The sequence below is a fragment of the Nothobranchius furzeri genome, chromosome 2 (assembly GCF_043380555.1).
Source record: "Nothobranchius furzeri strain GRZ-AD chromosome 2, NfurGRZ-RIMD1, whole genome shotgun sequence".
Classification (NCBI taxonomy): Eukaryota; Metazoa; Chordata; class Actinopteri; order Cyprinodontiformes; family Nothobranchiidae; genus Nothobranchius; species Nothobranchius furzeri.
Genome location: NC_091742.1, coordinates 83,297,417 through 83,321,709, shown reverse-complemented (window position 1 = coordinate 83,321,709; position 24,293 = coordinate 83,297,417).

The following is a 24,293-nucleotide window of genomic DNA, read 5'->3' as shown; positions in this document are numbered from 1 at the left end:
GGAGAAGCGGGGTGATGTGGGTGTGTTTGGAGGACTTGGTCAGAAGCCGAGCACAGGCATTCTGAACCACCTGTAGACGGTTCAGGGAGGTTCTGCTCAGACACGTGAAAAGAGAGTTACAGTAGTCTAAGCGTGAGGAGAAGAAGGTGTGGAGAACTGTCTCAAGTTCAGAGCGGGACAGAATGGGACTCAGCTTAGCAACGTTCCTGAGATGGAAGAAGGAAGAGCGAACAAGAGAATTGACATGAGAATCCAGGGTGAGAGCTGGGTCAAAGGTCACACCAAGATTCCTTACAGAAGGTTTGGTGTGAGAAGCAAGCTGAACAAGAGAGTCTCTGACTTTGGGAACCAGCTTGTCTGGGGCACAGATGAGGATCTCAGTCTTATCTTCATTCAGCTGTAGAAAGCTCCCAGCCATCCAGGTTTTGATAGAGTCTAAGCAGGTGTGTAACAGCTGCAGCTTAGACATCTCATGGGGCTTAAAGGAGATGTACAGTTGGATGTCATCTGCATAAAGATGGTAGGAGATTCTTTTGAAGTAGCTCAGGATGTGCTGAAGAGGAAGCAGATAGAGGAGGAAGAGCACAGAACCTTGTGGGACACCATGGGTAAGAGAGGTGGTGGAGGACCTAAACTTGGAGACAGCCACAGACAAGGAGCGCTCAGAGAGATAAGAGGAGAACCACTCCAGAGCAGATCCTGAAAGGCCTACCCAGTCTCTCAGCCTCTCCAGTAGCAGGTGATGGTCAACAGTGTCAAAGGCTGCAGTCAGGTCCAACAGGACCAGAACAGAACAGTCCCCTGCATCACTGTGAGTCAGAAGGTCATTAGAGACCCTAAGAAGAGCTGTTTCAGTAATGAGCTCTACGAAAACCTGACTGGAAGCTATCATAGATGTTATGTTCATCAAGAGCAGCTGTGAGTTGTTTAGCCACAACCTTTTCCAAGATCTTGGAGATGAACGGAAGTTTAGAGATGGGGCATGCAGTATATATGTGTGTATATATATATATATATATATATATATATATATATATATATATATATATATACACACATATATACATATACTGGAAATTATTAGGATTGTATGGGGATAAATCATTTTCTAAGTCAAAAAACTACAAAACAATCAACTCAAAAACCTTGTTTCATATCTACAAACAGTGTTGGGAGTAACGCAGTATAAAAGTAATCATTTACTGTAATGCATTGGTTTTTGCTGTAATGTGGTAATGTAAGGCATTACAGGGAAATAAAATAGTAATATTTACTCGGTACAAGTGTCAGTAACGCGGTAATTACAATGCATTTTTAAACCCAGAATCAAGATGCGGGTTTCCTAAAAATTCTAATTGCAGGAAGCCTGAATAAAGATCCAGTATCCACATATATGACGTCATTTATGGACTCAGCTTTGCGGGCATTCTATGAGCAGAGAGGACGCAGCAGTAATGACTCCAGCAGCGTCCTGCGCGCGGCCGCTGTTATATTCACAAAATCACTCCACCAAAACAAAGTCATTCATTTGCGATCGTTTATATCAGCCCATATTCTCTGGTACTTCATGTACTTTTCAGCTGAGTTCATTATCTGTGCCCCGGTGATTTCAGCTCATTGCTGCTGTAGCGCAGCGCATATTAAGCTTTTTTTTTGCGTTAGGTAGATCCCTTTGGTTGATTATTTAGAAAGTAGGAAATATAGGAAACGGGTTTTCTGGAAGACAGAGAAAACATGCAGCATGCAGGAAGGTTGGAGAGCGAAAGGGCAGGAAATTATTCAAATAAAATCAAGAAAACAAAACAAAGTGCTTGAAAAGAAAAAAGTAGGTAGATTTATCCCCAATACACATTTTTACCAGTGAAAAGCAATAATATATAAGCATTTAATATTTATACATGTGATAGAATCAGATCACCCCAGAAGTCAGTCCCACATCCAGGGCCGTATCAAGGCACTTGAGGACCAAGGCAAATATAGGCTTGGAGCCCCCACCACCTCACTCCCTGCTCAGTTAATATAAGATGGCAGCGTGCTGAGAGTACAGATTGTTGTTGCTTTTATTTAATAAACAATCATTTTAAAGCACTGTTATTATATCTGACTGTTTTTGACAGCAATCCTAGCTCAGACACCACATCACTTTCCACATTTATGTCATGAGCTCACTGAGCGTCACATTACCAGATTCATATGGAAGTTGTTTTGGTGAAAGTTACTTCAAGTAATGCAAAAGTAGTGTAATGCCTTACATTTTAAAATCAGTAATATTGTAATGTAATGAATTACTTTTAAATGAGGGTAACAAGTAATAAATAATGCATTACAGTTTTGAAGTAACTTGCCCAACACTGTCTACAAATATGATCAGATCCTTTCCTAAAAAAAACATTTTTCCTCAAATTGCATCTTAATTTATTTTGAGTAGATTAACAACAGTGTTTATATTTCAGTTCAGTTAAAAGTGTTTTTATCCTTTTTCGTGGCCCTCAAGTCTTTCCAGTTCAGCAATTTTGGTTTGAATCCTGAAGTTTGGAGACCAGTGCATTAACAACTATGATTTTTTGAATTAGACGTCTTTTTAAGTCAACATTAATCAACTGTAGCCGTTAGCTTGGCTGTAAAACCACAGTCGCTAGGTCAAAGCTAATCCCCATTTCTTCAATCAGAGGTAGTTCAAACAGCTACATTTATATTTTAGTGTTAGTAACTCTTCCACTGTCAATAATCTGAACTAAAATGATCCGAGTTAATAGATATAAATGGAAGTAGCGTTTGAAATGGTCTGAATTACAGACAGCACCCTGAAGTGGTTTGGACTGATTCCCTCGTTTTGAAACAAACATCTAGACCAGTGGTTCCCAAACTTATTTAGCCGCGCACCCCCTTCTATGTCCCGACCATGTCGACGCACCCCCCCACCCCCCCACCCCCTCCCGCCCCCACATCGGGGCATGTCTCTCTCTCTCTCTCTCTCTCTCTCTCTCTCTATGTATATATATATATATATATATATATATATATATATATATACATATATATATATATATAATATCAGATGTCAAGCTAAACAGACAGGGTTAAAAAAAATTCCCCATCACTTTCATTTTTTAAATAGTAATTAATAAACATTCGATACCATTACAATTTCCTTTGATTTCATTTTAAATAAATATTTAGAGTGCCCAGGTAGCACATAAACAATGCAATTTAATGGTTTTCTTAAAGTAGGAACGTTTAACCTGTGCGGCCAGAGCGTTCTCCTTCCTTCTGTTCTGCGTAAACCTGAGCTGATCACCTACTTGTGCATAATCAAATGTCAATAGGGGACAAGATATAGCCATGAGGTTCACTTTTGCCTCAGACCGACTTATTGCTGTTTTATGGTGTGGCTGAATCTGCGATCCGCTGCCACACCGACTGGAACAACAAATGCTGCAGTAACATGAGATGTGGTCAGGTTCATGAGGAGTCACTGGCTGGAGCGGACCCGACTCATCCCAGAAGCTAATATCTTAATTTGACCTTGAATGAAAAATAACCTCTTAAAAGTTTTTATCACGGTGGAGGCAGCGTTCATTTCTGCCTTCAGTCTGACGGCGCGTCGGAGTTAAAGCAGCGTGTGCGCTTATTGAATCTGTGTGCGTGTGTGTGTGTGTGTGTGTGTGTGTGTGCCGCGCGCACAGCCGCTCAAGTCACCGCGTCTCGCGCTATTAAAACCAATGTTGTAAAATGACTTCTGCCCAGCCCAGATGTGCTCACTTGTGCACCCGTGAGCCGTGGTTCAGCCGGAACACGTCTGACCTCTGACAGAAGCACTCTGAACTTCAGATCTTCAGCGCGCTGTTAATAACAATGGGAATCATTTCTTGTTATTTAGTTACATCCACAATGTTCTGTGTGTGAGGTTTACAATGTCAGAACACCTGCATGAGACAGGGTGTTGATTACAATCTGCCAGAATGACTCACCACCTTCAGATTTCTCCAACACCGTTAAAAATTATCAAGAGTGCTGAAGCTCGACGCATTGTTATTATGAAGCTAGGGCACATGCGGAGGACACACGCGCGCGCGCGTGACGGAACATATCGGCGTGCGCAGGCCAGAGTGCTAAAGCTCGGCGCATTGTTATTATGAAGCTATGGCACATGTGGAGGACACGTGTGCACGCAAAAATATACTTGTTTTCACTTACATTTATTGTGCCCACTTACTTTTTCTTTGGCCCACCCACTAATGAGTTTCTACAATAATGGTGACACATGACAGACTTCTCTGAGCTCCGCAGCCATTACACTTTTCACCTCGCGCACCCCCTAGCGGCAGCTCGCGCACCCCCAGGGGTGCGCGCACCACACTTTGGGAATCCCTGATCTAGACAACAGCTTTGCCCTCTGCTGGATAGCAGAAGTCTGGCTCCTGTGGCTCATCTCGTCCAATGATTGCTTCATGTGCATAGGCTAAAATCATCACTGCAGCTGGCCCAGATTTGAGTCTGACCCACAACCATTTATTGCATTTATTTTGTCATCTGCATCAATGCTTTCTTCTCTGCTCTTTCCTTTTTCATTTAAAAAAGACACGAAACCTTGCTGAAAGTGCCGGTTTGAAGCGTTTGTGTTATTCCTGACCTATAGAGTCTCCAGCCCTGATAAGCACAGGTCTGTTGAATAAAACGGTACACTTGTGATGGTTTTATAGGGTTTATTAGTGTCTGAGCCTGCAGAGTCACATCAGGTCACATCTCCATCATGTGTCCTGATGAGCTGACATTTTCTGAAGCTCTTTAATGATGCAACGAAAGGCTTTTCGGTGTCTTCTGAGCTTAACTTATTTATTATTTCCGACATGAGGAAGAGGAACGATATTTTTCCAGCTGTGTAGCAGCCTACAGAAACCACTCAGTGAAACAGATGCATGTTTAAGGACCACAGAGGTGTTTATGTGTTTGTGACGGTAGTTTGGACCCTCTTGAAGCACCAAACAGAACCAAGAGTCTATTTTCAGGTCACATCTGATGTTTTTTAGCCAACACTTTGTAATCAGAGTCCATTTCCACCTCGGTTTGCAGTGCATCCACCTAGCTCTTTGCATGTGTGAGGCTACTCTGCATCCATGCTTAGTGCCCCCCCCCCCCCCTTGCAGGGGCCCCCTAGCCTATTCTTTATATTTCTGCAGCTTTGTGTTTCATTTCTCTTTCTTCTTCTCATTTTGCACCAGGGAACACAGTGTCTGCTTTAATATAATTTTCCAATCACTGAAGGCTGTGAGGCAGGGACTTTGACTGGTCTGTTTTGTTCCAGCTAATACCAAAGTGAGGGGAGAGAAAATAATAACCCTGGTGGTTCCTAATAGCTGCAGTGATCATTCTGCAGTCATTTGCCTCTGGTGCACCATAACCGCAGCTGATGTTGTTGCTGTTTGGTTGCTCTGCACTACAAGGAGCTACACCACCATTACAAGCTGTACAACACCCTCTGTGTCCGACTGAAATGCACGCAGACCTATCTGGTTGTTATCACAGAGGACTGAAACACAAAAGGGAGGGGTGGATGCAGTCATGGTAAAATTAAAGCCGACCTTATTTCATGTCAGGATGTATTGAAAACGATCTGGTCTTTTCTAGGCTATAAAACCATTTAAATCAATACTCAAGTGTCCAAAAAGGTGAGCGAGATGTTATTTAACACACCAAATACGTGCACTTGATTAACCGGTGGTTAACCCTGACCCTGTCAAACAGAAGGATGTGTTGGTCTGGAGCATACACACGTGTGTTAACACGAGGCCAAGGTGGAAAGACACCACATCTTACTGTCATGGTCTACGTTTGTGTCTTCCCTCATGTCTTCTCCTTCCTCCAGGTTCCCATTTTGGGTCTCATACATGTGTCCTTTGTCTGCGTCTCATTTATTGTCTTCTCTTGTAGCTCCAGCCTTTTTGTCCCCAGCTCGGTGTGTGTGTGTGTGTGTGTGTGTGTGTGTGTGTGTGTGTGTGTGTGTGTGTGTGTGTGTGTGTGTGTGTGTGTGTGTGTGTGTGTGTGTGTGTGTGTGTGTGTGTGTGTGTGTGTGTCTTTCCCAGTTAGGTCTGGTGTCTGCTCTGCTCCTCTCCTCATTAGTGCTTTCACCTGTGGCAGTTCCACACACCTGCTCCTCGTCTCCCATCACTCCAGCCCCAGTGTATAAAGCCTCTCCTTGTCTCATTGTTCTTGTCGGTCCATTGTTGCTGTCACTGTGACTTCTTCTGTCAGTCCTGCTCGTTCCTTTAGTGTTTTTGGATCTCCTGATCATCCCCTACATTTTTGGACTTTGGCTTCCTGCCCCTTTTAGTTTTTATGTTCGTTTTGGGTTTATCCTAAAATAAAAGGACTTTTCTTTTTCTACTCCTGCCCCGTGTCATCCTGGGCATCTCTGCATTTTGGGTCCGAACCATCCTCCATAACGTGACACTTACAGAAGCAACCCACCAATTTAGAAAGGGTTTAAGTTCATTTCCAGATGGCAGGATCTTCATCTTAGACTCTACCTGTCTCAGTTAGCAGGTTAGAGGTTAAAGTTCATGACAGGACAAAGGGGAAAGGGCTTTTTGGAAGGATGACCAGAGAGTCTCACCTGAGCAGCAGATAAAGCCAAAGCAGAGATATTTACCCACAATGCACAGCAGCAGCACCACCTCACATCATACAAACTGCACTGCAAACATTTTTTTCTAAGAAAGTATTTTATTTTCATCAGATTTTTTGACATTTTGTCTTATTTTTAGTTTGTAATAAAATGAAAATTTGTAAGAAAAATAACATTACTTACAATAAGGTAAATATTCTTAAATATGAAATAAAATTACTTGTTTGGAGTAAAAGAAAATTGCTTGGCTAGAATTCTTAAAACTAGCCAATAAATCCAAATTTAGATTCTTTTGCTAGTTTAGAGAAATCTTGCCAAGCACATTTTGCTTACCCCATTGGCAGACTTTTTTACTCAAAACATGGAAATTTGGGTCATATTTAAGAATATATAACTCATTTTAAGTGGTGCTTTTTTGAGAATTATTTTCTCTTTTTAAATTAAAAATAAGAAATATTTTAAATGAGACTTTTTGATTTTCTTGGGGCTCATTTGTGGCTCTTTGCGGTCCTTGGGTCGTCCGTAAATTCCTGTGGAGCAGGTCTTTATGATATGTATGTGGGGCCCCAAAGTTTAGATTAAATTAGAATTTTTGTCCCTCCTGAACTTCTTGTTTACATGATAATGTTAATATTTTTACTAATATGTACAGGCTGAGTTTTGAGCAGTGCCAATACCTTTCCATAACTTTGATAATACCAACATCATGTTATGTCACAGTGCCTTAATGCTAATTGTATTGTTTTTATAACAAATTGCATTTTTGTCACTTGTGAAGACTTTTCATGTAATAATTTGGGCCCGTGTCTTCTTTGGACACCCCCATTCTAGACTCAGATATGAGAAATAGAGTCTGGACCATAAAGCAGCAGCATCCCATCTACAAACAGAGGTGTTGGGGCAGTGAAAAGCTGTTGGCCGTCTCACACTTCTTGATGGGGGCCCTTTCCCTCCATCTTGATTGCTCAGCTAGAGATCAACCACACACTTCCTCGTCTTATGACCCAGCCCACCCCAGAAACGGCCGCATCTTTCTGCATCTGTGTGTTTGTTAGCGGCTCCACCCTCTCGGTCTGCCAGGTGACAGCATTTGTTGCATTTTTTTACACAAGAGGCGGGAGTGGAGTAAGACTCTGGTAGGAGGTGACTTGCTCTTTAGGGTTTGATTAGAATGGTCATAGACATGTAAATGATTTTCAGAAACTGAAAAATCAAAGTTTTAACCATGCCTGTGTGCTTCTCTGAAAACAGACTTTGCCTGCTGTAACTTTGAAGAGCTCCTAAATCTGAAAAACCTGGCAATCCAAGAGCATAGTCAGGTATTCTCTGGAGAGTAAAGATTCAGGGACAGATGTTGTCTCCGTCTCTGCCCCGCTCTCTGAGTTCCAGTCACGAAGGAGGGAGTAGAAAAAAAATCATTATTAACTCATAAGCTGGCTAATACTGTAGCACTCTCAACCTTCAACTCAAATGAGAATTTCCATCATTTACATATCAATTTAATTTCCTGTGTCCCCAACCCCCATCCCATTAAAGCAGCGTTTCAATCAGCTTTTACTTCATGCTTTTGCTGACAAAGAACACAAACACACCCTATAGCCTGTCCTGGGAAAGGAAAGACATTACAGGTAAACACTAAAAGTCACAAATGCTGAGGTGTGCACACCTACTTAGTGTCTTTCTCACACACACACACACACACACACACACACACACACACACACACACACACACACACACACATGCACGCACGCACAAACTGGCAGGATCCATGCAGGCAGAGCAGCTCTGTGTCCTGCTGCAGCTCTGTCAGGATTAAACCAGTGATCAGAGAAATGAAAGGGATGCTGTCACACCACATAGGCTCCTATACACATCATCCTCAATAATTACACCCTCTCCTTCTCCCGCCTCGCTTCCTCCACTCTCACAACCTCCTACCTGTGTACGTGCGTCAGCCGCAGCATGCCTGACTGCCACCCAGCGCATAAAAAAGGAGCTTTACCGAAATATGCTTGAATTACACTGCTTTGAATCCCCTTTTCTTCTGCCGTATAAAGATACACCTGCGTGTGTGTGCGCCCTGAGATTCATGTAGCGGTGCGATAAGCATGTGTTTGGGTTTGTGTGTGTGCCAACATCAGGGTGCATGTTGCAAGGGCCCTGTTTGAGCTGATGCAGATGTGCACGGCCCCACTCGACCTGCAGTGGGATTTTTCTTTTTTTTGTGTGCAACTTAATTATTACAATCTGTGGCTTAAAGCTTATGAATGCGATCAAATATTCAGTGGAGTCAAAGTGTTGCATGACAGGGCCTGAAGTGCAAAGTGAGTTCAAGGTCTGTCGGTTTCAGTAAATACCACATGTGACCTCTGGCGAGAAAGCGGAGAGGTACCAGATCTACGCTGTGGGAGCACGATCCCGTTTATTCTTTTACTTTCACTGGAATAAACAGACTCAGCTTATTAGCCTGTAAGAGATGTTGATTTACCACAAATTATTCATTAGTTTTTATATTTTCTTCCTTTCATTTTCAATTAGCCTTTGTTTTAATCTTTGTAGTGAACACTAGCAGCTGCAGTAGCTCAGGGCACAAGCTCACTATCGCTTCTCGCCAAACAAACTCCGTCTTGATGTTAAAAACACGCTGTTTGGTTTTTACAAACGAGGAATAAGTGCTACTTATTCCTCAGTAGGCCATATTTTGCCTTCTGGCTGTGAAATCTCTGCATTTATGAGAGACCACCTCTCCAAACACAAAGTCTGAGAAGGAGAGGATTCAGATGGCTTATTCAGAGGGATTTAACAAATATTGTGCTGCAGATTACAACGTTGTTACCTCAAAACAAAGCAAAACAAATGTTGTATTTGTTTCTCCTCTGTTTAGTTGTACTGGTGGCAGATGAACATGTATGAAAGAAGAGATTATCTTGCTGAAAAAGAAAAATACTATCAAATATAAAGTTTTCAAAAAAGAAAATGCTGTTTTGCTCAAAAGCTAAAACATGCATTCACCCATTTAGTTGTCGTGCATGGATCAGTATAAAAAATGTATCTTTAAAAACTGATCTTTGCCTATGGTATATGGGATTCTGCTCTGTCACATATTTACAGGCCAAATTCACCTTATTGTTAATACATCTGCAGTGGTCTCTAGTAAGGATGAAGGGCCCTTTGTTTTGCTCTCTGTTTTTTTTTTTTCAAATTCCATGGCTTTTCTGTTCATATCTTGTACACAGAGTAGTAAAGTTTTGGTTTTTTAACTTATTTGCTGACATTTTCCTTGTCACACAGTTGCCATCATCAGAGCTTTGCCGGTGTTGACGGTGTCAATGCCACTGTTTATATGTGGGCAGTAGGGGTCGGTGTCGCCTAGCCTGGCCTGCCAGACTCCTCCTCTGTTTAATTCTGCACAGAGAAAGCGTCTGGGAACTCTTCTATTTAAATAACCCCACCCCGTGAGAATTGTAACCGAGCCAGTCAGCGCTGAGCACCGTACATCACACACCAAAACGCAGAGTTTGTCGAACATGGCGACTGAGGCGGAGTTCACTGCGGCTCTTTTCTCTGTTCTAAATGACCTGGACACGTCTTTAAAACCACAACAAGTAGAAGCGCTAAAAGCCTTTCTTCTAAAGAAAGATGTCTGCGCTGTTGCGAGACGCCACTTTTGGCTACAGCTAAAAAAACCACAACGTCACGCGGTACAGTCAGCATTTCCGACTTTTTTTTCTGATTGGTTATTTTTGAACTGCCTAGTCCCGCCCCTCATGTGCCTCTCTGCCTGTGAGTTAACAGACTCTTTCTCTGTGCAGAATTAAGCAGAGGACGAGTCTGGCAGGCCAGGCTAGATGTCGCCCTCTACTGCCCGCGCCTTCCTTGCCGACCACTGGATCTGACATGTGAGATGTTCTCTATGGGGCCAAAAGTAGTCACACTCCTGTTTCTGGAAGTAGAAGTTAGCTGCAAGAGAGGGGAGCAGAAGTTTGCTTTGCAATGTTGATGCTTTATCTCCATAAACAACACAAGCCTGATTGAGTTATGCTGTGTTGTGAAGTTGCTCATGCTTAGCTTCTACTAGTCAAAAAACTCCTCTGCTGTTTCACAGATGCTAAACCAACAGCAGCCTTCCCCATCGCAAGCCAAGATGGGTGAGTCCAGTGCGGGTTCCTTTTATGGGAAACGTTTTACTGATTAGTACAATGAACAGAACTGTATTGGAATGTTTACTTTTGACGCGTCTTGAGACGATGACTCTTGTCGTGAATTGACACTACATAAATAAATTGAACTGAATGCTAATTTTCAATATGATTTAGATCTGAGTGGCTTTCCCAATGCAAACATTGTTCTATGTCCTATCAGAAGCTAATGCAGGAAATAGGTTTGGAAGACTTTGTTCATGTTCAGCTTGCATACGAAACTCGGAGTGACCTATCTTGTTTAAAAAGTAACAAGTAAAAAGTGGTTTCTCAGTGAACTTGGTCTTTAATTTTTTGGACGCGTTAGCATAACTTCAAGTTTTTGCCTAAGTTCCAGTTGACTACAGCTTCCATTTTATTTTTAAACTGTACTATTTCTCTAGCCTAGTGAACTAGACCACTTTCTTGCTTTGCACCGTTTTGGTCTAGGAACGCCCCATTGGAACCTCCGCAGCCTCTAGCAGCATTCTGGCTGGCCAATCACAGCTCTCTATAGGGGTTTCAAACTATTAGAGCGTAGTGATTGGGCCACAACGGATATTTTATAAAATAAAGATGTCAATTCTGTTAAAGTGACACTTAAAGTGACACTTTTTTTAAATTATATTTTATTCTATTTTATTCTATTTTTAATCTTATTATTCATGTTATATGTAGCACATTAGTACCGAAGCAAGTTCCTAGTTTGTGAATTGTTTGTTCACTGACAATGGCAATAAACCTATTCTGATCCTGATTCTGATTCTGATTCTGATTCTGATTAAAGTGACCACATATCCCAAAGCATTGTGTCTTTATGGCACAAACCCCATGTCAATGTATTTATTTTTAGACAAGAACCAACAAAATGTGGCTGAATCTTTGGACGGAAACAAAAGTAATTATAACACAGAACGTTTCAGCCTGAGCATAGAGTTTTGAACAAGTTACACACCTATAAACAAACCAATAAAATAAATCAAACTGCTGCTTTTTGACCTGTGAAAGATACTGACCACGCTTGAGCATGTTTCCTCGCATGCTGGTCTAGATTTGTAGTGCTACTAGTATAAGTCAATGATGCTTTACACAGTTTACAAAAAAACATGGCTTCTGTCAACTTTCTCTTCCTTCTTATAAAACCCCAAAATGGTCCACACTTTGGATTTCTGATTACTCAATGTGCTGAAAATCTGTCTTGGTAAATGGCAAATGGTCTGTATTAGTATAGCACCTTTAGGGTTCTTCCACCCCTCAAGGCACTTTACAATACAATCATTCATTCACTCATTCACACAAATTCACATGCTGGTGGTGATGAGCTATGGTGTAGCCACAGCTGCCCTAGGGCACACTGAGAGAGGAAAGGACTGCTGAGCACTGGCGCCACCGGTCCCTCCGACCTTGTCACCTCCCTCACACTACGGCTGACGCCCGTTGTTCTACCATGTTGTCATTTGCTTATCACTCATGCAAACATCAGCAAGCCAGTGATGGGAATAACTAAAAACACAAAATTATGTGAAGCTGGAAAAATTAGAATTCAGTGCAAAGTTTGATTATTTCAGTATTTATTTAACTAGACTGAGAGACCATTTAAAGGCTCAGGAACCTTTACAGGTGTTTTTATTTGCAATTACACTTTTTAGCTGATTGGGGTCTTGTTAAATATCACACAGTGACATTTAATAGTCTAGATTAGTGTAATGTTCCTGTTTGTAGTTCCTCCTGTTAAGTGCCCATTTATTGCAATGATTCAGTTTTATAAAAAAAAAAACATTGGGACATATATTTTACTATGTTCCAGTCATTAGTCATTTACATTTCAGTACTGCAGTAATTTATAGAAAATTAAGTATGTTTAATTAAGAGGGGAACCCATTTTCTTGCATTCTTTAATGAAAACATGTAACAAAATATTTATTTTTTGTGTTAATCAATTATTGTTACTTAGTTACTCTTTTATAATGTTCTAACTCTGTAAGTAACTGAGTTACTTTTTTTTTACAAAGTAATCAGTAACTATAACTAATTATGTTTTAAAAGTAATGTTCCCGACACTGAACAAGACACACAGGAAGTAAACAAAACCTGCACGTGTGGTCATGAATCGACACGACCCTCTCCTGACCATACTGACCCAGGTGTGCAAGCGGGCGGCTCTACAGAGTTTTGCGGGCAGCTAGTTTGAATTTGTGAAGTTGTACATAAAGTTGTTTAAAAAAATTTAGAGTAGGACCTGGCTGCAGACATCAGCTGGCGTGTCACCGGAAGAACTTTCAAGTGAGAACAAGATGGCGTGTCATTACTTTTACCGGAAAATCAACGAGCAAAAGACCTCAGCTGGAAGTTGGTCTTTTTTGGTGGCCGCTACATTGTTTTTGTGTTTTTGTTTCAACCATACTCGGCGGGTTTCAAAGAGGAAAGAAATTAACTAATGTTTGTAACCGTTCTTAGTTCTTAAATGTAGGCACTAAAGCATTTAAAGCTTTACCAGAGAATTATTGCAAAGGCACCGTGTTTCATAGCTAATTGTATCAATATTAACACGCAGTCTTAAAACGAATGCAGGGAGTTCACAAGCTAGCACAAAAGCTACATCAGCAATTGTAGCTTAGCTTTAACTTACAGTAGCTATTTGGTTTTTCTGGTCTCCCTGTTTGTTAAAACAGTTAAAGTAATAATATTAACTTTATAAATAATTGAGATATGATATAAAGACCACGATTTATAATACTGACTTGACTGAAACGTTATTAATACCCTTTTTTATTTTATTTAAAAGCTTAGATTTTCAGAAATTTGTAAGTGGTTTCAATCACTAGTTTTCATACGAGGCTCAAGTTAGCTTCCAATTCAGGAAATGGCTAAAGGGCTAATACACCCAATTTTTCTCCACTCTGACCACTTTTAATCTACTCTAGCTCAAAAACTACAACACATACACTCTTCAAACCTGTTCTAGATTATTCTAGGCTCGTAGCAGAACATAAAACATAGTTTGTGATTTGTTAAACCTTTTTCTGATTTGTGAAACTTCAAAAAAGACAGATTTATGCATTTATTTTTCAGCATCTGGCCCACACTGGAACTGGTCCTGTGCACCCAAAAAAAAACACTTTTTTTCTGGACAAGCTTAGCTTTCAATAGCTCTAAAAATGTTTAAGTTATTGTGTTTAAATGACTGAAAAAATTACACAATTAACAAATTAACAAATAAAAACTAAAAAGGAATTGATTTTGCTTCAGTAATGTATGAATAGAAAATGTAACTGTCCATGAACAAACATTCTGAAATAGCAGAAAGGAAACTCAACATGTATTACAACCTTGTATGGATTTTTGAATATGTACGGCTTTCGAAAACGTTTGACAGTGTATGAATTAATCCTTATGTGCATGTTTTTCAGGTGACAATCAAAGTGGAGGGGATTAATTGATACGCAGCTGAGAAAGCCATGTTTCAGCAAATTAATTTGTACCCAAAATAAAATGGTTGTGAAATTGTTTCCTTTGTTTTATTGTCTTTCACTCAAAATAATACAGAAATACTAACTAGCTAAATAGTTATCATCTGTAGTAGTAAGATTCTGTTGCAATGAGCTGCTGTGATATACATATAGGACAGCGTTATGGATGTTTTGTAACAGATTTTTGTTGCTGGTGAGAGAGGAGTGTTGCTGAAATGTTTTTCACTGCTTCTGGGATTCCTGTACTTTAGTAATTGGTGTAGGTCAAAAGTTAATCTTGGGCTTAACAATAAAACTGAATATTTAGCAAGTACTATTTTGTTTGCACATCTTGAAAAGTCTTAGTTTAATGTGCTTTCCTTTTTTCCATATATGTTTTTTTATTCACTTTACAGCCTTTTATTGTTGTAATTATTATATGTATGTGCTACTGTCATAAAAATTCCGTCTTTTTCCGATAAGTTTTGTTAAAAAAAAACTACTTCCTGTGAAAGTAATGACTTCTGGCTAAGGTACCCACCGTATTGTTTTTCGCTTAGATATGTGTATGTTTATACACATTTCTAAGAGAAAAACAACACGGTATGGTTTTTCTTGTCAAATCCAAACTACTTCCTGCAAAGGTAATGACTTACGGCGAAGGTAATGACCCAATGTCTTGTTTTTTTTGGTTACGTCATTTCCGGTGACGGCAAAGACGCCATCTGATGTCTGCAGCCAGATGCTTGTGAAAATTTGAGCAGCTTTAGGACTCACATGTGATGTCACCAACCGATTCAAAGTCTTGCAATACCCAATCCATGATTCTGCAATTGATCTATCTAGGAATTCGGGTCTAATTCCTATTGATTGAGTGGGCTACTATCGATGCAGCCGTATCTATAGGACTGGATATGGCAGGATTTATGAAGGTACTAATCCTGATACTCCATTTAGATGCTTTAAGATTAGACATTTTTTTATGGGAGTTACACTAACTCAGACCAACAATATTCAAACCAACATAAACTATTTTTTCAGCAGTGTTGAGTAATCTGTGCACTTTTTGCTTGATATTCAGTTTTATGCTGCTGTCCTCTTTCCAATGCTGATTTATTACATTCACTTATGGGGGAAGTGTTCAGTTTGTTACTAACATTCAGTTGGTTGCTGGAAATATAAAAAAAATATGTCACAGATCCATTCTTATTACAATTCTCATATACTAGAAAACAACAATGTCTTAAATTCTAAGTAATTTGACTATATTTTTCTTTGAATTCTGGTTGTTGTTTTAGCCTTAAGAAAACACTTGTGATTCACTATGTGTTGTACTGTCTGGTATTTGTTCGTGGCTCCTGTAAAACAGCAGCGTAAGGAACATTCTGCATGTTCTGCAGGTCTGAACCGATCCAGTCAGTGACCAGCATTGTCAACAACACACTGAATCTGAATATCAAACTGAAAATGGAGTGCTGCTGGGAATATTCTGTGTTTTTTGTTATTTTTTGTTATCCGTTTGGCCTTTGGTATTCTATTTTTCACCAAAAAAATCTGAATACATTTTTTTTCCTTAATGAAAGGTTGAGGTAATTTTCTTTATGTTTACCACGCCCAATTAGATCATGTTTGACGCAGTCTGCATACATCAAAGAAAAGCAGCATTTTTAATCCCCTCTAATCTATCAGATGATTTGTTTGTGTAAACTCAGCTCTTGACAAACCTAAATGTCATGCAGATGACTGAAAATACAAAATGATGACAATAGATTTAATTTGTGGGAGCCAGTCATTAAATAGGAAATGCCAAGGCTGAACTTTGTATTTAATTTCTCAAATGTGAGGGGGAAAAAATCTAATTACGTTTTTTGAATGTTACTGTTATTTTGAGGTGAATCCGTAACTCTTGCAGAATCAACGGACCCATTAGCTTTAGATCGTGTGTCCCTTATGGTCCAGAGAGCTCCTTGGGAAGGCCAAAGGAGTTATCTCGTTACTCATCAGCAATAAACCAACACACTGTCACAAACAGGGAGCTTTGGGGGACCAAGTTAAAGACACTGAGATTTACATTCATGACACGCTCAGCTGCTGTATTATAATAACTAACGCTGTCACACAAAACACCACACATGAAGTCTTACAGTTATAAGTCATTAGCAACCATAGGAGCATTGACTTATTTCTATCATGTTACTGATCATGTTTGTTTTAGTTCACCTAAAGCCTAGATGACTCAGTTAACGTTCAACTGGTCCTGATTATTCTGTTCATTCCACTTTTATTTATGCAGCTACAACACCTACATTCTCATTCTCAGGTGAGACCTGTTTCCAGTGAACATACAAGGTAAAAATCCTTAGTGGAAATTGAGGTCTAGGGAAGATCCTCTGTCTCTTTGTATGGGTCACGCTTGCATGTGATCAGAAATCACAAACGGCTCTAATGAATGACGTTGATGCACAAACACAGGTGCAACCGACTCATTTCACTATGACCAACACGTTCTACCAGGAGCAGCACAAATTAGTGTACAGTAGCAAACGGCTGATGCTAACCAGCAGCCTGTAATTACCAATAACGAGGACACGGCTTGTTTCCCGTTGGAGCATCAAGCGTGTTGGCGCGAACCTGCTTCCTATTTAGTTGGAATAATTATACTGTGGCTGAGACAAAAAGTCATAATTCTCTGGAGTTTTTAAGCACAAATAGTGCTTGGGTCAAAATAAATCTTCACCTGGATTTATAATCCGGGGTTGCTGCAGTTGGTCAGAACTTGATTCAGTAACTTCATTACTCCAAAGAATGAGGTCCACTGGCTGCCTGAATATCCTGAACGACCAGCTTATTCCATCAATGGACATCCTTTAAATCCGACTTTAAGACCTGGGGAAAAGAAGCAATCATTCTTGGGGTGAATTTAGAAGATTGTTTGACTTTGGACAGCTTTATGATGTAATCGGTCTTAAAATGTTCCGTTGGAAGGATGCAGCCCTTGCGTTTGGACTCAGCCATCATTTTTACACAGTGGCCACCACAGATTCTGGACCTTAACCCCTTAGGAATGTCCTGGAGAAAGCTTTGGCAGCTGTGCAAAAATATATAAAAATTAATCAAGTTTACTCTTAAACAATTCTGTTTTCATGTTCTTTTTGATTTAAGTTCAAAAAGGATCAGATCATCCCTGAGACTTGTTACACTCATGCTGCCACGGTGAGCAAACGCCTGCGCAGCTTCAACCCATTCTCCTGGACTTTATTTAATTTACTTCTTGTAAAACATTCATTTTATCCCCATTGTAGAACAAAGTTCTTTTTCTGTCTGCAGGAAAAATGAAAGGCACGCTGGTGAGCAGGAGTGTAGATTAGAGCTCAGTTTGCACAGATAAAAGAGCAGTTTATCGAGATGGAGGAATGATTGAAAAGCGTTGAGTGGAGGGGGTGACGGCGGAAGCAAACTCACTTATATGTTGCATTTGTGCAGACACCTGTACTGTAACAAAGCTGTGTTGATGAATACATCTTTTTCCTGCTCTCTTAACAAATTGACTGAATCATTTTCTGTATACATCATACTTTTGATTCAATTCTTCAATAATAACTAATAATTTTTTAATTTAACATTTAATGTTTTAGAGAAGCTGTAGGGAAAAGTAAATTCTATCTTTAAGGTTTTATTAACATTGATGCAAGGCTCTGTCTACACTACTCAGCTGATCATGTTTTAGCTGTGTGTGAGTCCTTTGGTTTGTCACTTACCAAGTCACTCGTGAACATTTAGATTGGATGGTGATTGCAGAACGTCATTCTGAACGTACTTTGACAGTTGGCAGAAGAAGAAGCATTTTTATAAAGTGCCTCTCAATATAGAAATCACAAAGTGCTCCTCAAGAACAATAAATAAAAGAATTACAAAGATCCAGAGTGAGAGCTGGGTTAAAGGTCACACCAAGATTCCTGACAGAGGGTTTGGTGTTTGGAAACCTACACAAAAAATGAAAAAAATTATCAGGTGTTTTTAGTCTGTCACACTTTTTTCTGACTTTTAATGAAATAAGTTCTGAAAACAAATAGAAAACGACAGGATCACTAGTCCCTCTCATAAATGTGCACTATAGGGAGCCTAAGTCTTTCCGGTCGGCTCGCGGGTCCCTGGAAGAATGAAAAAATGAAAGCAAGCCAACAGAGCTAAAAGAGCAGTTTTCTAATCAGCTTAGCCTGGATCACACAAATGTTGTACTTCTGTTTAAATGAAAAGCAATGATGGGCGTTTCAACCACGCCAGTCACGTACTTTGAGATTTATCAGCTTGTAAATGTTCGTAGTTAGCACGACTACAAATCAGACATCAGCACATCACATATACGGCAACACCACAGAATCTCCTCTCCCCTAGCGTAGCTGCTCCTTACCACATGGCCAGATTCATGGTGGTTCTTTTCTCCTGAAGGAAGGATTTGAAGTTTGCTGAACTTACAGCCATTTTTTCCTCTTTTTTTTTTTGCGTCTGGTTTGATGATGTCACTTTGGCGAAAGGCATTTGTAGTCCTGAACTTATTTTCACTCAAAACCTAAAATAGCGCTTCCCCCTGCTCGAAAATAAGTGCGTTCTTGGTATCAAAATGTGTCTTTAAAATTCACGGACATCATATGTGAAATCCATAGCACATAACAAGTGGAGATAGAAAATAGCGTTTGTTAGGTATTTTTGATTGTTCATTATTGTTGTGAAATCTTTTCCTTTGTGAAATGGTGTTAGGAAAAAACCCTGACCTATAGTTACTTGTTTACGTCTGTATGTTCTCAGAAACTGTTTTCTGCTTTAGGCATTTTGATCCATTAGAACAAGTCTAAACCAGCCAAACCAGGGAGTTTTCTGCCAGACCAAGAAACTTGTAGTTCTAGTATCTGAAGAATTCCATTGTCCTGTGCAGGCTAAGACCAAGGTGTTTTTCAATTGGATCAAATCTAGAAACTTCTCTTCTGTTTATGGAATTTGTGGGTGTGGTTTATGGATTCAATAAAACCCCTCCACAGCTTCGGCTCCTTTGTGAGAGGAATATGGCTTCCGTGTGTGATGGTCTGATTCACTCTCACCCTCTGCAGAGTGTCACACTTTGCAGAGTTTGTTGTCTGTTTATTAGGTTTGTTACAACTTACCAAATTAAGAATCTAATCCCTCTGTGTGTGTGTTCTGACTTCCTTTAAGGTAATATAAGTTTAAGGTATTATAAGAACAATAGTATAAATTAAAATACGCAACATAATAGTGAATAATGCTAAATTAAATTACCGAACATAGATTGAATTACCTAACAGCGTTTTTAGCCCCATTGAATTGCATTCATTTTTTTCGTTCTTCCGGGAACCCGTGGTCCGGAAGTAGATGGGCGTGGTTAGGACTTCGGCTCCCTATATGCAAAAGTCTGGCCTCTGATTGGCTAACAGCAATGCAACTCTTCCGCTGCCTTTTATCGCTCTTATTATTGGTTAAAGAAAATGCAATGTTGATGTTTTACCTCCAGTGATAGCACAAGCACCCTGCTCTCTCTTTGGCGCTAAATCAATATAGTTGAAAGCCAAGGTGGGTGGGGCCATGAATAATACTTTTTCAGTGATGTAGAGGAGTCTGGCTTTTTCTTATCCAGTCGTGTTCCTGTCTAATTCCTTTCCATCAAGGCAATGGGGTTTGAAGAATATATTCAAGTTGCAAATGAAACTCAGAATATTTCAAAAAGCACAAGTATTACACGGTTTCTTGGTGTAACAGTGTAGTTCGCTGCTGCTTTTTTCATCTCCGCCGCATATCCAGGATTAAGCCGCTAGTGTCACGGGCTCACCTGAAGACGGAAGCCCATGCTTTTATCACCTCTCGATTAAATTACGGCAACTCCCTCTACTCTGGAGTTAGCAAGGCTGCTCTAGCTTGGCTCCAGATGGTACAAAGTGCTGCAGCTAGATTCCTGACTGGCACCAGGAGGCATGAACACATCACACCATCTTGGCTCATCTGCATTGGCTTCCGGTCTCTTTTAGAGTCAAAGGGTGTTTCTCAATGTCAAGACGTTTTGCTTTGCGAGGCGATGTCTTGCGAGGACAGGTGCTTTGCTTGCAAGGACACTGTCCTTCCTTGGTCAAAGAAAACGGTTAAATGGAACAGACTTGCATCACGTGACTGCGGCTTCCACGGCGGTCACGTAACGTCACGTGACACGGGAGATAACATTATATTTTATATGTATTCGTTTCAATATAAATATATAATGAGCCTTTTACTTTTTAAATTGTGTATATGTTTATTAAATTAAAAATATAAGTGAGTTACTACCCGCTAGCCACCAAAGCTGCAACTACTAAGCAACTGACTAACAAATAGATAACTTCTTTGGGTCTTAAAAAAAACATTTTAAATTAGCTGACTTACATTTAAACTTGAAAATTGTCCCCGAAGTAGCTGCCGGCTTTTGATCTGCCATCTTTTTGAAAATGCAGCTGTGTATTGTGGGTAATTTTTGGCCAAGGCTAGGCTACAAGGCAACTCCCGTGTGTCCTTGCTCAGCTAGCTAAACGGCTAACAAACGGAGAACACACGCCTCGGTAGAACATGAGCATTTTAACCGATTGGGACACACCTTTGCAGCTCCTGATGATATATCTCCTTGGCGACTGGGGCGGGGCCAAGACATCAAGGCAAGGTTCCTTGACATTGAGAAACACCCAAGTCCAAGGTACTCACGTTTGTCTTCAAGTCACTACAGGGCTGTGCACCATCATACCTCTCTGACTTAACCACCCCGTACACTCCATCACGCGCTTAGAGGTCATCACAGCTGGAGTTGTTGGTCGTTCCGCATGAGCGATGCTCGACCAGAGGTGGCAGGGCTTTCTCGGTCTGGGCCCCCAAATTGTGGAATGACCTTTCATTAGAGATCAGACAAGCACCCTCTCTGCCGGTTTTTAAGAGCAAGTTGAAGACCCTTTTTTACACCATGGCGTTCCACTAGCCTTCTTTTAGTCATTCTTATCTTGTCTTTTAACTAATAACTTTATTACTTTAATCCATTTTGTCTTATCTTAGCCACTGCATGGTTGCTGTTGTTTTACTTTAACATTTTTGTTTTGTGTACAGCGCTTTGGTTCAATCTCTCATTGATGGAAAGCGCTTTATAAATAAATATGATGAACGATATGTTTAATGTGAACAGTCCTGCCACCTACTGGTGAGGCACACGTATTTCTGAGATTGTGTTCCAGTTCTTGCTTGTTACTTCTGTAAAGATTTATTTACTTAGATTACTTTAATTTTTTTAAACTTAGAAACAAAGACCCGTGATAGTATGGACCAGATCCGAGAGTGCCAAAAGTAAACGTGAACTTTTCCTGAGGACTTCTGTCAGGTCACACAATTCATTACTGCCTTCCTGAGGTAAAACTCCATTGTAGGAAGAGAAAACAAGACCCAGACATGCTGCTGCTTTTTTAGAGCTCCAGCTAATTTAGGATGGACAGAGCTGAGATGAAACCGTCCTGTTGCCTGAAGGCGGCTAACAAGAAGAGGCAGCTTCCTGCTCGTTATGAACACATCGGTTACAGGCACATCTGTATATCCGTGTTTTTATCTGAGTAATGTTTATCCAGAATAATAAACACAGGATTTGGACAAAGGAATAAGTTAGACATGTTGAAATTTGAGTGGAATAAACCAACAAGAGGCTTATCTTAGTTTAAATAAAGTTCAGTTTTTGTTTACATTTTTCCCAGCATTCTAGTTTATTGTGACATCATCAGTTGAGCTCCTCCTAATAGAAGATGTATGCAACAGCAACGTTTCTGAGGAACCCAGAACCGACGCCCCCAGCTATTTGTTTCCTTCACTTGTCAGTTAATCAGCAGGTCAGAGGTTTTCTCAACCGCAGACTTTCACTTCATTAATGTGATTGCCCTAAGAGAGAGAGTCATGAGGGGTTTCACTGTTTTGACTGGCACACACACACACACACACACACACACGCGCACACACACACACACACACACACACACACACACACACACACACACACACACAAATACCCCTCCAGGCCTCTCACTGTCTGCACGGGCAATCGACCTCGTCCAACCAATTAAAGACAACTCTTAGTTTCTGATCGATGGCTGAGGTCGGGTTAGCCAGCATGAGGAAAGCAGTCGGTGGCTTTTCTGGAGAATCCACTCCATGGATTGATAAAGTTCTAACTCTGTGCCAGCAAGACTCCTCACCTCAGGATCAGTCTAACTGTCCAAATCACTTTAGCTTCCTAGAAATTATGGGAGAATTTTAGATTGTGGTTCCATTGTTTTACAGCAGATTGGAATTAAATAACCTTCATTCAAACAGCTCCGATTAGACAACGCTCCCCTCTGTTTGCCAGATGTCCATTAAAATAAAGACTTTTCCTGTATTTAAAACTGAATTCCATTATGTTTTAGTGGTTTCTCTGCTCCAACACACTTGATTCAGTGGTTGAATCATCTGTGCAGCAGCTCATCAGGCTCTACAGAAGCCTGTTAATCATCTGCTGATTGAAATCAGGTGCGTTGAAGCAGGGTAAAACAAAAAAGTACTCCAGGCCCAGAATTGAAAACCCCTGGTGTATAATTTGGTGTGGGACAAGGCAAGACTTCAGGCTATTGACACATAGTGTTTTCCAGTCCATATCTCATTGCTAATGCCATTTTAAAATCATGTATTTTTATAAAATGAATAGGTTTCCATAAAAACTTCCTGCTCGACTTATCGGCTGCGTGTGACACTGTCAACCATGGCTTCCTTTTGTCCACACTCTCTAGCATCAATCCTCTACCGTGCACCATCTTGCCACAGGAGCCCCCCAGGGCTCTGTACTAGGACCTTTTCTCTTTGCCTTATACACCACCTCACTGGGTGAGATCATTCGATCACATGGCTTCTCCTACCACTGCTATGCAGAGGACACCCAGCTCTACATGTCATTTCCATCGACGACCACACTGTCTCTGCATGAATATCAAACTGTCTCTCTGACATATCAAAATGGATGAAATCCCACCATCTCCAACTCAACCTCTCTTAAACTGAAGTACTTGTCATCCCAGCAAAACCATCCATACAGCACAATATCTCAGTCCAAAATGACTTCCTGGCTCCTTCAAAGGCAGTTTGAAATCTGGTTGCTGTGATTGATGAACACCTGACCTTTAACTCATTCACTGCCAGCCGTTTCCTGATCGCTAACGGCCTTCGCTGCCAGTGTTTCTCACCGTTTTTACTGTTTTTTTTAAGTCACAGAACGTTGCGTGCTAGGATGATGTCGATGCCAAAACAACCAAAACAAGGAGGAGACTCACCTCTTACATCAGGAAGAATCCGAGTGTTTTGAGCGTTTTTCGTTCTTTCATAATCCATTGTCAAATTGTGATCGGCAGACACTTTTCCGGTTCGCGCCTCACTTTTTTTTTACAGGAACGGCCCAAAACGATCTCCTAACACATGGATGGTCTGCTTCCTGATCACGTGACGTGTGACGTATGCGGATGAAGATAGGCTTCAGGGCTGAGATGTTTGTTCTCTCAGTGCGGGGGCTCATTCCGATGCTCAAACAGCAAAAAAAAGGAAAATGACGACTTCAGTCGTCATTGGCAGTAAATGAGTTAAAGATCATGTTACCTCTGTTGCTCGTTCATGCTGCTTTGTGTTGTATAACATACGAAAGATCAGACCATACCTAACACAACATGCCACCCAGCTCCTGGTCCAATCTACTGTCATCTCCCGCCTCGATTACTGCAATGCCCTTCAAACTGGTCTTCCAGCCTGTACTGTGAGACCTCTTCAAATGGTCCAGAACGCAGCGGCGTGTCTGGTCTTCAATCAGCCAAAAAGAGCACACGTCACCCCTCTGTTCATTGAGCTCCACTGGCTACCGCTAGCTGCACGCATCAAATTCTAATTGCTAACACTAGCATACAAAGTCTGAGATGGTACGGCTCCCATCTACCTGAATCCTCTTGCAAAGGCTTACGT